The sequence below is a fragment of the Pseudorca crassidens genome, chromosome 7, assembly GCF_039906515.1.
Source record: "Pseudorca crassidens isolate mPseCra1 chromosome 7, mPseCra1.hap1, whole genome shotgun sequence".
NCBI classification, from domain to species: domain Eukaryota; kingdom Metazoa; phylum Chordata; class Mammalia; order Artiodactyla; family Delphinidae; genus Pseudorca; species Pseudorca crassidens.
Genome location: NC_090302.1, coordinates 94,147,399 through 94,161,868, shown reverse-complemented (window position 1 = coordinate 94,161,868; position 14,470 = coordinate 94,147,399). Strand labels below are relative to the sequence as shown.

Genomic DNA, 14,470 nt, shown 5'->3' with positions numbered 1-14,470 from the left:
GCAGTGTTCTAAAACGACTCACAAATTCAGGTCTGACTTGTTTGTTTGTGTAGGTGGGAGTGGATGACATGCACTTTCCATATCACTCTAGACATCTCCCAAATATCACATTAGGCCTGCTGACACATTTAGTCCCTGCCTGGCTCCAGTAGGCATTTGAGTTTGGGGTAAACTTTCACCAGCTAGCTGGAATGCTGTGGTCATCTTTCTGAAAACATTAACATACAGCCTATTATAGATTACTAGAGCCACCGAACTTCCTAACTGAAAGCCCTCCTTTATGTTCTGAAAGACAATTTAAAGTGCCTAAATACCCAGAAAGGACAGTAAGATGTTGGAGGCTGCAGTTAGCAGAACAGAACTCGAAGCCAGTTTTTGCTGCTTACTTTACTTTACTTTGACCTTAAGCAAAAAGTTAGTGAATGGTTTAAAGTGTTCATGCTTGTCAACTCATTACATCTACTTTTCTTAAGTTCTCCTAAAGAATTGCATTCAAAAGTGTCTATTAGGGACTTCCCTGGTGGTCCAGTGGTAAAGAATCCGCCTTCCGATGCAAGGGACGTGGGTTCAATCCCTAGTCAGAGAACTAAGATCGCACATGCTGAGGGGCAACTAGCCCCTTGTGCCACAACTACTGAGCTTGCACGCCTCAACTAGAGAGCCCACGGGTGGCAAACTACAGAGCCCACACGCTCTGGAGCCCACGCGCCACAACTAGAGAAGAGAAAACCCACACGCCACAACTAGAGAGAAACCCAAGTGCCACAACGAAGAGCCCCTGTGCCACAATGAAAAGATTCCGCATGCCTCAATGAAGATCCTGTGTGCCTGCAACTAAGACCCGACGCAACCAAAATAAATAAATAAATAAATAATTTTCTTAGAAAATGTTTATTACAAGGAAATGTTTATTGCAGTATTTCTTTTAATGCTGCAACTCAGGAGCCACAATAGAGGCTGAGTGTTAATTCATGGTGTAGGCGTAGAGGAAACATTACAAGACCATAAATAAATTTTTTTGTTTGTTTTTTTTTGTGGTACGCAGGCCTCTCATTGTTGCGGCCTCTCCCGTTGCGGAGCACATGCTCCAGACGAGCAGGCTCAGCGGCCACGGCTCACGGGCCCAGCATGATCCCACGGCATGTGGGATCTTCCCGGACCGGGGCACGAACCTGGGTCCCCTGCATCGTCAGGCGGACTCTCAACCATTGCGCCACCAGGGAAGCTCTAAATAAATGTTTTGAAGAGTATTTCATGGCATGATAAAGCCTCAGATGGAACTGGGAAAAGCAAGATTCAGATCTGTGTGTTTCTGATTGTGCAAAAACATTTAGTGCACATGACTATCATTGTACAAAGAAATCAAAATAGAAATGGTGGTTATATCTCAAAGTAGTGATATTATAGATCATTTTTTTTCCCTCATGATGGTTTTCTGCAATTAGATATTCTGCAATTCAGTTTTATATAATACAAATTGAAACTTCTCACAGATAATAACCTCATCAACCCAATTCTTGCTTCGGGCATTATTCTGAGCGATTTTTGACCATATGGTAACAGATCAAGAAGCCAGCCGTCTGCGGGGCTGTGCTTCTAGGGAGGGAGAGGCAAGAGCAAGACATTTGACTCCTGAGCTACTCATCTTGCCGTTTGATGCAGGTCTGTTCCCAGCTGAGTGAAAATGGTGATATTGCACTCAGAGGTTAACTCTGGAATGACTGGGATGGAGTTTCAGGCCACACACCGGAGGCACGCAGGAGGGCCCAGCAGGCAAATACCTGGGCAGGTGCCTTTCTGCAGACAAGCTGTTCACCAAGGTGTGCATCTTAGCAAGTAGCAATGGATAAAGTTCTTTCACTCCTTCTTTGGCAAAAAATTCTACTTTCCAGAAAGGAATTACAACAATAAATTAGGAAAATATTGTTTACATAATATATCAGGAATTCCAGAAGTTCAAAATATTTAAGTATTCTCAACCTATTTGGGACTCTTGTAGGTACAATTTGATTATTCGGTGTTGAATGTCATTTATTTGAAAAGAGTGGGGCAACACTTGAGTGTGTTCTTAGTAGTACTATTGATATTAAAGTTTTATTTACCAGACTTTTATAGGACTTGCTATGAGCCAGGCACTATTCCAAGCACTTTGAAAACATCATTTAAAACTCACTGTGACCCTCTTAGGGAGGTACTTTTGTCACTATTGTTGGATGAAGAATACAGTGAGGTTGAGCCAGGAAGTGACAAAGACGGACTGCAAACCCAGAGGGGCTGGCTATGGAGTTCCTGCCCGTCACCAAAAGGGGTGAGACAAAATTCTCTGTAAAACCTTTTCTAGAGCCTTTGGGGAAAACCACTTGGTCCACGAAGGATAAGGATATCATCTAATGAAAAGATTTCAAAAAAATATTTGGCTCGCCTTAGGCGCCCCTATCTGACGGTGCCTGTGGTGGATTTCATGATTGCAGGGTGCCATCTTGTGGTCAAGGAGAATATAGCTGGATGCCCTGAAAAGTAGCCTCTTTACACCTTGATCTAAAGCCTTTGTTTCTAGGGAGCCTGCAGACTCTGGTCACACACTTCTGTTAATTTGCAGAAGCAGCGGCCTCATCAATGTGCAGCCTCTGAGAAGTCAGGCAGGTCTAGAGGACGCTCCTGTAGGTTTTTCCACCAGTAGAGATGCAGGGCGTGAACATACAGAGACACACCAACAAAAGGGAAATCAGAGCCAACCACTGGGAACATTGTGTCAGCTGTAATACTCCTGCCCACTTTACAGATGGTAAAACTGAGTTTCAGGGAGACTAATGGCATGCCCAAGATCATACAGCTAATCACAGAGCTGGGATTCTGACTGCCCGCTGCCAGACCTCATGCAAACCTCCTGTTTATGCCACTGCACTGTGGGTAGAACCTGGGCTCACCGCTAGACAGCTCCTCTGAGACACAGCCCATATAGCATATAACACTTAGCCATGCAGGGGGGGAAGCCCAGTGACTCATATACCTGTTTTCCGTTCAAATTAAAAATGCTCTGAATCTCCCCAGGTCCTTTGGTGTTCTGAACTCCCCTCATCAGCCACATGAAGTGAAATATATGGATTATTTTTTTTCTTACCAACTCATAGGCAAATTTAAACTGGAAGGGACCTACAAGGTACCTTTCTCCAAAATAGTGCCAAGTTTGAGCACAGACAGAACCCCACAAGACGTCCACCTCAGAAAAGGGTAGCTCCACGGGCTGGTGTGCTCCTGACTCATCCGCCTCCATCTGTGATCATACTCTTGGCAGTAATAGCAGTGCCAGCTCCTTCATCTCCAAAGGACTCAGCTCCAACCCAGACCTGCAGCATCAGCTTCCCCCAGGAGCTTGTCAGCAGTGCAGAGCCTCAGGCTGTGCCCAGCCCTCCAAACTGAGAATCCTCATCTTAGTAAGATCAGGGTGATGCCTGTGGCATGCAGGTGTGTGATGCGCTGCTGGAGCCACTGGCCAAGGGTGATGGACGTGAACCAGGCCAAGAGACGGGGTGGGAGAGGGGACTTACCTGCCTTCCAAGTGGCAGGAACACCAGGAGGGCACTGTAAAGTGGACAGTGCAGCACAGGCTGAGGACAGAAAGGACAGCTAAAATCAAGGAGCCATTCCGGACTATAATAGGTTTGGGATATTTGAGGCACCCAGCAGAGGCCACAGTGGAGCAGTGGAGGACGTGGGACATCTGAACTGGATGCACAGCCTTGAGACTCATCAAAGCCATGGCCATTTGCCAAATGACCTCTGAATTGGAGAAAGGGGAAGGTGGCGAGCAGCTAGTCCCCCCTCCCAAGTCCACTCCCCCTTATTGCATGGAATAAAGTTCCGCCTTTGCAGGGGGTCTCCCGGGTGGACGTTGCATTCCCGATCTCCCTTGTCACCAGACCCTGCTCTGGCCAACGGAGTATGAACTTGCATGTCACTTGCTCAAACAGGAATTGCTTTCTATCAACGTCAGTTTTTTCCTCCCTGGGGCTGTGGTGCAAGAGGGGAGAGGGCAGCATAAGGACAGTCCTGGGTCCCCACCTGACCATGTAGACCCAGACTGTCATTGTGGAGAGAGACATAAGCTGTGTTCGGTCGCTGTGTTTTGGAGATCTTTTTAAACTTTTTAAATTTTGATGAAACTTCAGACACAGGAAAGTTGCAAGCATAGCACAACAAAGCATTCCTGTGTATCCTTCAGCCAGGTCCCCCATGTCACTACATTAGTTTCATCCTTTTCTCTCTTTCTCAAATATACATATTTTTCTGAACCACTTGAGGGTAAGCCTCGGGCACGCTGCCTCTTCACCACTGTATATGTCAATATTTCCTACAAACAAGGATATTCTCCTGATTCCATAAACCATAGCAAAATAATCAAAACCAGAAAACTAACATTGGCAGAGTTGAAGCTGCCATCTAGTATACAGACCACAGTGCGATTTTGTCGATTGTCCCAGTGATGTCCTTTACAGCCCAGGAAGCCCAGGATCACAGCACCGTCCATTGTCATGTCTCTTCAGTCTCCTTTAGTCTGAAATAGCTCCTTAGTCTGTTTCATGACATGGATCTTATTTGATATCAAAGTCTTAAGAGTTCAGCCCCTGATGTTGCAGACTGTCCCAGGACTTGGGTTTGTCTGCTGTTCCCTCATGATTTGATTCAGGGGATGCAGGTGGCAATGTCTTGTCCTCCTCCGGACAAGTATCATTATGTGCTTTCATCAGTCTGTTCTTATTCATGGTCCCATATTGGTGGTCGTTTGATCAAGGTGGAGTCTTCCATATTTCTCCAACATAAAGTCACCATTTTACCCTTTCCAATTCATGAGTGCTCTGCAGGGAGATGTAGGGGGTCATTCAGCAGTTTAGACAGCACAGTAACTACTGCAAATGCAGAGACTCTGCTGACTCAGCAGCAAATCCAGGCTCCTTGGTCTGAGGATAGTTATTAGGAATCTTATACATTCACATCCCTCCCTTGGTATTTTGGATAGGCAGGAAATTTTTCCTAGTTTCCCTGGACTCCCATTAAACTTTAATATTAATTTTTTAATAGCCCAGAAGGGAGCCTGGGTGGTGTATTTGCATTTTGCCAGAGAAGTCCACAGCAGGACAGGCATAGTTTCTGGACAAGAGGACTGAGAGCTGCTCTATCCCTTAGGTTGCTTTCAGCCTCCACAACAGGTGATGCAACCCCGAGGGACTGAACGGGGCTGCCCTGCCCAGCTGCTCCCTTTGTCCTGAAACCCCATAGGGACTGACCCCTCTTTTCCAACAGTCCCACCTGGAGACTCAGCCCCAGTGGGAGCAACGTTCATGCTGGCCCAGGAAGCGAGGACAAACGAGGAAGAGGCCGGCAATGTTACCGTATCAGGTGGCTAAAGACCAAACGCTGGCTCAGGGCCCAGGCTTCAGCCCCTGCTCCCCCACCATCCCCTCCCCACTCAGCTCCAGCAGCCTCTGCTGTTCCCCAACTCTCAGCACATTTTGAGGTCACCTCTGCTCCTGCTGTCCCCACCTCTCCCCTCCCACACCTCTCAGTGAGGCCTGGCACAGGCCAAGTCAGGACACTCTGCCCCAGGGGGTGGGGGTGTCCTGGCCTCTCTCCTTCCCTGATGGTAATGCCTCCATCATGACGATGATGTGCTTGGCCTTTGACCTTCACATGTCCCTGGATCACATCCCACACCTAGGCATCTCCTCCTGCAAAGCACACCTAGGCATCTCCTCCTGCAAAGCCATCCAGCCCAAGTCCTGGCTAGAAGGGAAAATCTAGTGTCCTGATCACCCTGGGGCACCCACACACACATGTCTTCCAGGGCACAACACCAGCCTGCGTGACCATGTGTGCCCGACATGACTGTGTGTGTGTGTGTGTGTGTGTGTGTGTGTGTGTGTGAGAGAGAGAGAGAGAGAGAGAAAGAGAGAGACAGAGACAGAGAGACAGAGATGATGCTTGCAACACAAAGCACATCAGCCCACCAGGAGGCTAGGCCACCCGCACTCAGTGCTCCGCCAAGCAGTCTGCAGGACACTGTTGTCTTCTGAAGTGCAGCCCCATTTGCAACCCCCAATAACCCAGAAACCCTGGGGGTGGGTGCAGAGAAGGCCCCGTCCAGCAGCTGGGTGAGAGCAAGCCTCTGAGAAAGTTCGACTGTCCACCACATGGCTGCTGCCCTCCCCAGTGCTCAGAAGCCAGTGTGGTCCAGGGCGCTGGTCAGTTCAGAGCCCGGAGGCCCTCGCTGTTTCCAGGGCGGGGGAGCACGGGCCCCTGAGTCCCACTGCCGACAGAGTCTCCACGGGCTGAACTCTGCAGGGTCAGAAAGCATTTCCTAAGGAAGATCCATGTGTCCCAGAACAATCCTTACTGGTCTTCCCCAGAGGCCAGCTCTGCTTTAACCCAGAGGACAGGAGCAGGCAGGCAGTCCTGCCCATCTTGGCCATAATCATTAGTTGAGCACGTACTACGCTCAAGGCAGTGAGCTGGGGCTGGGGTTGGGCAGGACACGGGCTCTGACTGCAGGAAGTCCACGTCCAGCACCCCGATCCCTGCTGATCATCACCGCCTCCCTCTTCTTGCAACCCCTGACAGGAGCTCCCCAAAAGTCAAGGAGGCAGGCATGCAAGGGGGTAAGGAAGAGGCTGAAAGAGGCACAGGTGTCAGGTGAGGGACAGTCCACACTGCTCTCGCAAGCACAAACTCACAAAGTTGGATTCAACCTGGCAGGTCAAGGAGGGGACATGTGAACGGGGCGGGGGGTGGGGTGGGGGGAGGGGTTCTGCCACACCCAGGGGAAAGATAAAGCTCTGGATCAACTTCTCAAACTAATGCCTGATGGAACCCTCCCCGGGTAGAAGGGATGGTGGCAAGAGACATGCTCCATTTTTTTTTTTTTTTTTTTTGAGGTACGCAGGCCTCTCTCTGTTGTGGCCTCTCCGATTGTGGAGCACAGGCTCCGGACGCGCAGGCTCAGCGGCCATGGCTCATGGGCCCAGCCGCTCCGCGGCATGTGGGATCCTCCCGGACCGGGGCACGAACCCGTGTCCCCTGCATCGGCAGGCAGACTCTCAACCACTGCGCCACCAGGGAAGCCCACATGCTCCATTTTTAAATAGGTTTGGGAAATGTGGGGTTAAAGGAAACCCGGTGCTGCCCTGCAGGATTTATCAAAGCTGTTACCCTATCACAGTGTATCTGGAACCTCCGAGAGAGAGGTGAGGGCCTGCCACAATGCCAGACTTACTTGACCGCAAACCCTTTGTCGTGGATCATACAACCAGGGTTCCATGGGGCACAGCATGGGGGTACAGGTCCCCAGTGTCTCCCAGCCCTGACACTGTGAGGCGTTTGTCCCCGGGCATCCCCATCAGCTGGGAACTTGCTAGAAATGCAAATTCTCAGCCCCACCTGAACCTCCTGAATCTGAAGCTCTGGACGTGGGATGGGCAATCTGTTACAGCAAACCCTCCAGGGGATTCTGATGCCGCTCCAGGCTGTGACACCGTCCTCAAGGAAGCTGGGATCTGGAAGATGGGGAGGAGTTCTCCAAAAACAATAACAAGGAGTAAATGAATTTTAGGGGCCTTTCCCTTGAGCTGATAGTAGGTGGGTGAGGGGCCATGCCGCCAAGCACAGGGCCACTCTGCGGGGTGATGCACTGCCCACCCCCTGGCGCTGGGTGCCTATGGCCACTTTCCTCCCTCATGCAACCAGTCACCACCAGGACCAGGAAAGCCTGGTAGGGGCACTGTGCACACCGGACATCATGCAGGGATGGAGACCTTCCCTCCGCCAGGGTCAGGACTGCAGACCTCCGTTCACATGGGCTCAACCAGCCGGGAGCCCAGCCTGAGCCCCAGCTTCTGTCTGTGGCGTGAGGCTTGGGCAGAGAATGTGCCCAGTGAGAGGGGGAGCAGAGCCGACCTCACCCGGGCTCCCAGACACAGATGTCACCACCCCCGTCACCCCACGCAAAGTGCACGCTCTGATGGAACTTTTATTGCTGATAATTGGACCAAGCTAAGCAGAAGTAACATGGTGATCCCTGGCAGGCTGCTTCTGTGGCAGCTGCTCAGGTGACATCCAGGGGACAATCTGAGGCTAAGGCCAGCTGTCCACTCCCCACCCCCACGCCTCTCCCCCAGGCCAGGCAGGGGCTGGCTGCATGATCACCCCACAACTCAACTAGCAAGGGCAGGGGGACATTTTGCAGACTTCATGGATGTTAAAAACAAAGACCACTCTAGCACCTTCTTGATCACTTCTTAAATCCCAGAAGGTTCCAACAAGGGTTCCCTCCACCCTCAATCGTATGACTTATTTAGAAATTCTCCCCTTAACACAAGGGGTCTGATATTTGGAAAGCGTTTCTCATGATTTTGGTCTAAATATACACACATACAATTTCAAACAGTAGCATTCACTCAAATTTTTAGGAGCATGTTGGGAAGTACAATTTATACCCTGATGCCCACAGACATTTTTTTGTTTTGTTTTTTTGTGGTACACGGGCTTCTTGCTGTTGTGGCCTCTCCCGTTGCGGAGCACAGGCTCTGGACGCGCAGGCTTAGCGACCATGGCTCATGGGCCCAGCTGCTCCGCGGCACGTGGGATCTTCCCGGACCGGGGCATGAACCCGTGTCCCCTGCATCGGCAGGCAGACTCTCAACCACTGCGCCACCAGGGAAGCCCCCACAGACATATTTGAACTCACCAAGGCAGGGACAGAAATAAAGGCAGGGGGAACACAGTGGGCCCAGCCACAACCTGCCCAGAGACCTCCATGACCACCGCCTTCAGCTTAGACCGGGTGGCTCCAAGCCTCAAGTCCAGCTAGCACATGGAGCCTCCCAGGTGGTGACACTGCCACCCAAGCAGGACTTAGGATGCAGAAACCGAACAGCCTAGATGTCTGGGAATGGCAGAAAAGATAAATTTAAAATTGCACATTCCAGGTCATTTTTGTGAAAGCAGGGCAGCGCTCCAGAAACAGGTGGGCAGTTCTCACCATGAGTGAACCTCGCATTCAAGGCTCCGGCCTCTGTGTGTGCTTAATTCGAGACCCTGCCCCAGTAGCAAGGTCCTCTGGCCCCTGAGGGGCCAGCCAGGGGCACAGCCTCCATTCCGCCTGTGAACCATGGGCAGAACGGGTGGGTTGGTAGCAGGGTCCCCAGACCCCCCCTCCCCTGTAGGGGAACACCTGGACCTTGGATTTTGTCCACTGTGAATGGCATCACAGAATGTGTGCAACTGGACTAATTCCTGTAAAGTGACAATGTTGATAGCATTCACATCACATTCTCTTAAACGTTTGCAGTTGTTCACCTGAATCCAACTGGAATAGACTCTCCCTGAGTCAAGAAGGTCCTTCTGTGATGATATTTCCTCTCTTTATGTCATTCACAGCAGCGATAATAGAAATAATGATGTCAGTTGAGCACTTACATATCAGGTGCCGTGCTGACCGTTTTACATTCATACTCTCACTTAATATTGATAACAGTCCAGTAAGGTAGCACTCCTATCGTTACCATGCCAATCAATGGGGAAACTGAGGCTCATGGTGTTATGTAATGTGCCCAGGGCCCCAGCAAGTAGTCAGGACTGAGCCCTGACTTCTGACCCCAGAGCCCACCTCCCTTCTTCTTTTTTTTAAATTGAAGTATAATCGACATATAACACTGTGTAAATTTGAGGTGTACAATGTGTTGGTTTGATACATTTGTATGTTGCGATATGATTACTTTAGTATCATTGGTTACCACCTCCATCTTGTCACATAATTATCATCTTCTTTTGTGTGTTGAGAACAGTCAGGATCTGGTCTCTTAGCAACTTTGATGTTTAAAAAAAAAAAAAAGCCCACACTCCTACTTATCTTGGAGTATTGCCAGACTCTTAAAGTTGGAAGAACTCTTGTTTGAACGCATAATCAGAAGTGAGAGGAGCTGGGTGATCATTTGTTCATTCATCAAATAGTGTGAGAAGCTGGTTAGACATGTGTCAGTAAGAGGAAGGGCCACGGTGCTGTCATGAGCAGATCTAACACCACGGCGCTTGGGGATGGGGAGTTCATTTCTCTCTCAGATGACTTCTGAGGCGAGCAGGCCAGGGGGACCAGGTTAGTCCTGGGTCATTTTCCACCATCCCCTGCAGCAGTAGTATCCAAAGTGGCTGGTCTGAAACTAGATAAGAAACTTGCACCAGACATGAATCGACATGGTGCTTCCTTCATTGAGAAAGTCCTGTTTACAGAGAAAGCATTACCTGAACTAAACAATGTACTTGGCAATGCAGTTGCTCTGCATTCTTGCACTAGCTCCATCTCTCCTCGTGAGTGTAGCAGTTACAGACTAGTCCAAGGAGCATACTTTGTGTGGACCCCACGGCACCCCTGTCCACCTGGGATTGCCACACCCTCTGCCCAAGCTCACAGGTCACTTCTGCTCCCGCATTCTGTGGCTGCAAACTTAGACATGTGTCACAGCTCACTGCAAGGCTGTGAAAGATGAGCCATGTGTTGGATCAAAAGAGGTCACCTGGCCCAATGGACCTGTGTCCAGGAGGAGAAATGTCCTGAGGATCCCCGTGTCTCTTACCTGTTCCTTTCTGCATGTTGGCGTGTGGCTCCCCACTGCAGATGGGTGTGGAGGACATTTCTGTTCTACTTTCCTTCTAGTCACCTAGGAAGATCACACTTCCTGCTACCTTGAAGTTAGGACCCTAAATCCAATGACTGGTGTCCTTGGAAGAAGAGGGCACTTTGGACACGGCCGCACAGAGGAAGAGCCCACATAAAAACAGAGGAGAGATTGGAGTGATGCAAGCCAAGGAACACCAAGGCCTGCGGGAGCACCAGAGCCTGGAAGAGATTCCGTGCTGAGCCCCTAGAAGGAAGCAGACCCACCAACACCCTGATTTCAGACTCTGGCCTCTGGAACCTGAGAGAATAGATTCTTGTTGTTTAAGCAGCCCAGTCCGTGGTCCTTTGTTACAGCAGCCCCAGTAAACTCGTACAATCCCTAAAGGACCTTGTGGTGGTTTTAAAACATGTCCAAAAATTCTAGACATGACTTCCAACAAAAGATGGAGCCCATTCCCCTCAGCTCAAACATGTGACTTGCATCTGAGGAGCAGGACATGGTAGAAGAGATGCCACGTGTCTTCTGAGGTCAGGGCATAATAGGTGTCCCTAGGGCCCCAGCCACCGTGCTCTGAGGAGGCCCACACCACAAGGGGAGGCCACACGTCCTGGCCAACAGTGCCAGCAGAAGTCCTAGCCAAAAGCCAGCGTCAGCCTCCAGATGTGGGAGTAGGGAATCGGAGATGACCAAGCCACAGTGGCCGTCACCCCCTGAGGAGCCCTGAGAGGACGCACCCACTCGGCCAAGGAGCCCCAGCCCACAGGGGTTGCTGTTGCTCCACAGCACTCGGCTTGGGGATATTTGTTATACGGCAGTGAAGAACTGAAGCAAGGGACGCACCACGGAGAAGAGAACAGGAAAGACCATAGAATTATGGTCTTTATCGTAACAGGTGCACGGGGGAAATTACAGGACATGCAGAAGAGCCCTGACTGGAGAGGAGAGGAGGCTGCCAGCCAACATCCAGTGTGCAGAAACACAATCCAAAGACAGATCCCAATTCTCAGAAACCCTACCACCTAAATCCAAGGGAAGGAAATGCTCTCCTAGTGGCCCCAGTAACATGGATGTCTCCTCTCTCACAAGGAGCCAGGAGTAAGAAAGAGCCTCCCAGGTGTCTCCACCTCCATCATGCCAAGGCCAGACTGGCCCAGGAGACAAGGCGTGTCTGCCCCACAAAGCATGTATCAGGTGTGCGCTATGTGCTTCCAGAGCAGAATGAGAGCGTCCAGGCACAAAGCACAGCACAGTGTGCTGGGTGATTTGTAGCTCAACCGTCCTGGTGGCTAACTCCTCCATGGACAGAATATCCTATGAAGGTCTGCAGCTGGCCTGGGGCCCAGGGACATTTAAGCATAGACAGTAAAAGGCTGAGACACATACACTTATTTATTTGTCTCTGGAAATACTTTGTGGCAGCTTACAAATAAACACACAATTCTGTGCTGCAAGATGAAACATAACTACAGTGAGAAATTTGAGGCAAAAGAAAGCAAAGAAAGACTGGTAGGTGGCGGCAGTGGCAGCCCAGTGCCAAAGGACAGAAACAGGCCCAGAGAAAGATCCAGGTAGCATCTCCTGTATGCTTAAGTGCTAAACATGACATCTCACCAGAAACACAGAGACAGAGAGACAGTGAGAGAAAGAACAACACAGACAGGCTCTCCAAGAAAACCAGCCCTAAACCTCGACCAACCTATTTCCCCAGGATCTCAGAAATCCATTCAAGGTAAGTCCTACTGAACAGGGATTGTCCCCCTGAGACAGGCCAGCTTGAAAGATGGATTTGATTCCACCTGGATTCCAGAGTGTTAGGGAGACTTTAGCAACATGTCTCAGCCTTGCTACACTCTTTTAAGTGAGATGAATTTCTCGTAACTTTTTCCAGAAAATGAGTCAACATGGAGTCCTGATTTTCAGGCAGTGTGGTATGGAATCCAAAATGCTTAAAGTAAATGTCATACAAAAAATAGTTTAATGGAGAAGCAAAACGACAGCCATACTTCTTACCACCCTGAGCTGGAGGTGTCCCTTAAAACAGTGTTCTCCAAACCTTTCTGGCACCAGAGACTGGTTTCGTGGAAGACAATTTTTCCACGGACCCGGGGGTAGGGGGATGATTTCAGGATGATTCAAGTGCATTACATTTATTATGCACTTTATTTCTATTATTATTACATTGTAATATATAATGAAATAATTATACAACTCACCATAATGCTGACAGGAAGCGGAGCTCAGGCAGTAATGCAAGCAATGGGGAGCGACTGCAAATACAGATGAAGCTTGGCTCACTCACCCACCACTTACCTCCTGCTGTGCAGCCCGGTTCCGGTACCGGTCCATGGCCAGGGGTTGGGGACCCCTGCCTAAAAACATCCTTCGGTTCTCAAGTAACAATCACCAGGATTAATGTTAAATGGGTCCAGATCCATCTTATTCCAGATCGAATTCATGTCAGGTGTCCAGGAAATGTCCATGATTTCAATTGTTATTGTAAAGAGCATTATTTAAAAATCAATGTACTCCATTTAAAAAGCATCTTCTGTCCACTCTCACCACTTTTCTTCAACATTGGAGGTTGTTCAATTTTCTGGGGCTGCTGTAACAAATTACAGCAAACTCAGTGCCTTGAAACCACATATATATTTTTTAATATTTATATATTTATTTTTTATTTATTTATTTTGCCTGCGCCAGATCTTAGTTGAGGCATGCGGACTCTTAGTTGCGGGATGCATGAGGGATCTAGTTCCCTGAACAGGGATCGAACACGGGCACCCTGCATTAGGAGAGTGGAATCTTACCCACATTTAGTTTTTAACTTTTTATTTTATATTGGAGTATAGTTGATTAACAATGTTGTGATAGTTTCAGGTGTACAGCAAAGTGATTCAGTTATACATATACATGTATCTATTCTTTTTCAAATTCTTTCCCCATTTAGGTCATTACATAATATTGAGCAGAGTTCCCTGTGCTATACAGTAGGTCCTCCTTGTTGGTTATCCATTTTATTTTATATTTTTTAATATTTATTTATTTGGCTGTGCTGAGTCTTAGTTACGGCGTGCTGGATCTTTAGTTGCAGTACATGGGATCTTTAGTTGTGGCACATGGGATCTTTAGTTGTGGCATGTGGGATCTGTTCCCTGACCGGGGATTGAACCCAGGCCCCCTGCATTGAGAGTGCAGAGTCTTAATCATTGGACCACCAGGGAAGTCCCTGGTTATCCACTCTAAATACAGCAGTGTGTACATGTCAATCCAAAACTCCCTAACTATCGCTTCCCCTGACCCTTCCCCTCTGCTGGTAACCATAAGTTCATTCTCTAAGTCTGTGAGTCTGTTTCTGTTTTATAAATAAGTTAATTTTTATCATTTCTTTTTAGATCCCACATACAAGCCATATCATACAATATTTCTCTTTCTCTGTCTGACTTACTTCACTCAGTATGACAATCTCTAGGTCCATCTATGTTGCTGCAAATGGCATTATTTCATTCTTTTAATATTTATTATCTTACAGTTCTGTAGAGTAGAAGTCTGACACAGATCTCACTGGGCTGAAATCAAGGTGTGGGCAGGGCTGGCTCCTTCTGGAGACTCTTGGGGAGAATCATTTCCTTGCCTTTTCCATCTTCTAGAAGCTGCCCACATTCCTCAGCTCACCGCCCCTTCCTCCATCTTCAAAGCCAGCAACTGTGGCCCAGTCCCTCTCACCCCATCACTCTGACCTCCTCCTTGCCAATTTCTTCCCTTATCAGGATGCTTGTGGTTACACTGGGTCCACCTGTATAATC

The 14,470-nt window shown here is 48.9% G+C and overlaps 1 non-coding gene across 1 annotated transcript; it reads right to left on the bottom strand.

Annotated features, from left to right (window-relative positions):
• Positions 1–13,815: 13,815 nt before the first annotated feature.
• On the bottom strand, positions 13,816–13,888 carry TRNAE-CUC (transfer RNA glutamic acid (anticodon CUC)). Its single transcript has one exon. It is a non-coding gene; the product is annotated as a tRNA-Glu (tRNA).
• Positions 13,889–14,470: the final 582 nt, after the last annotated feature.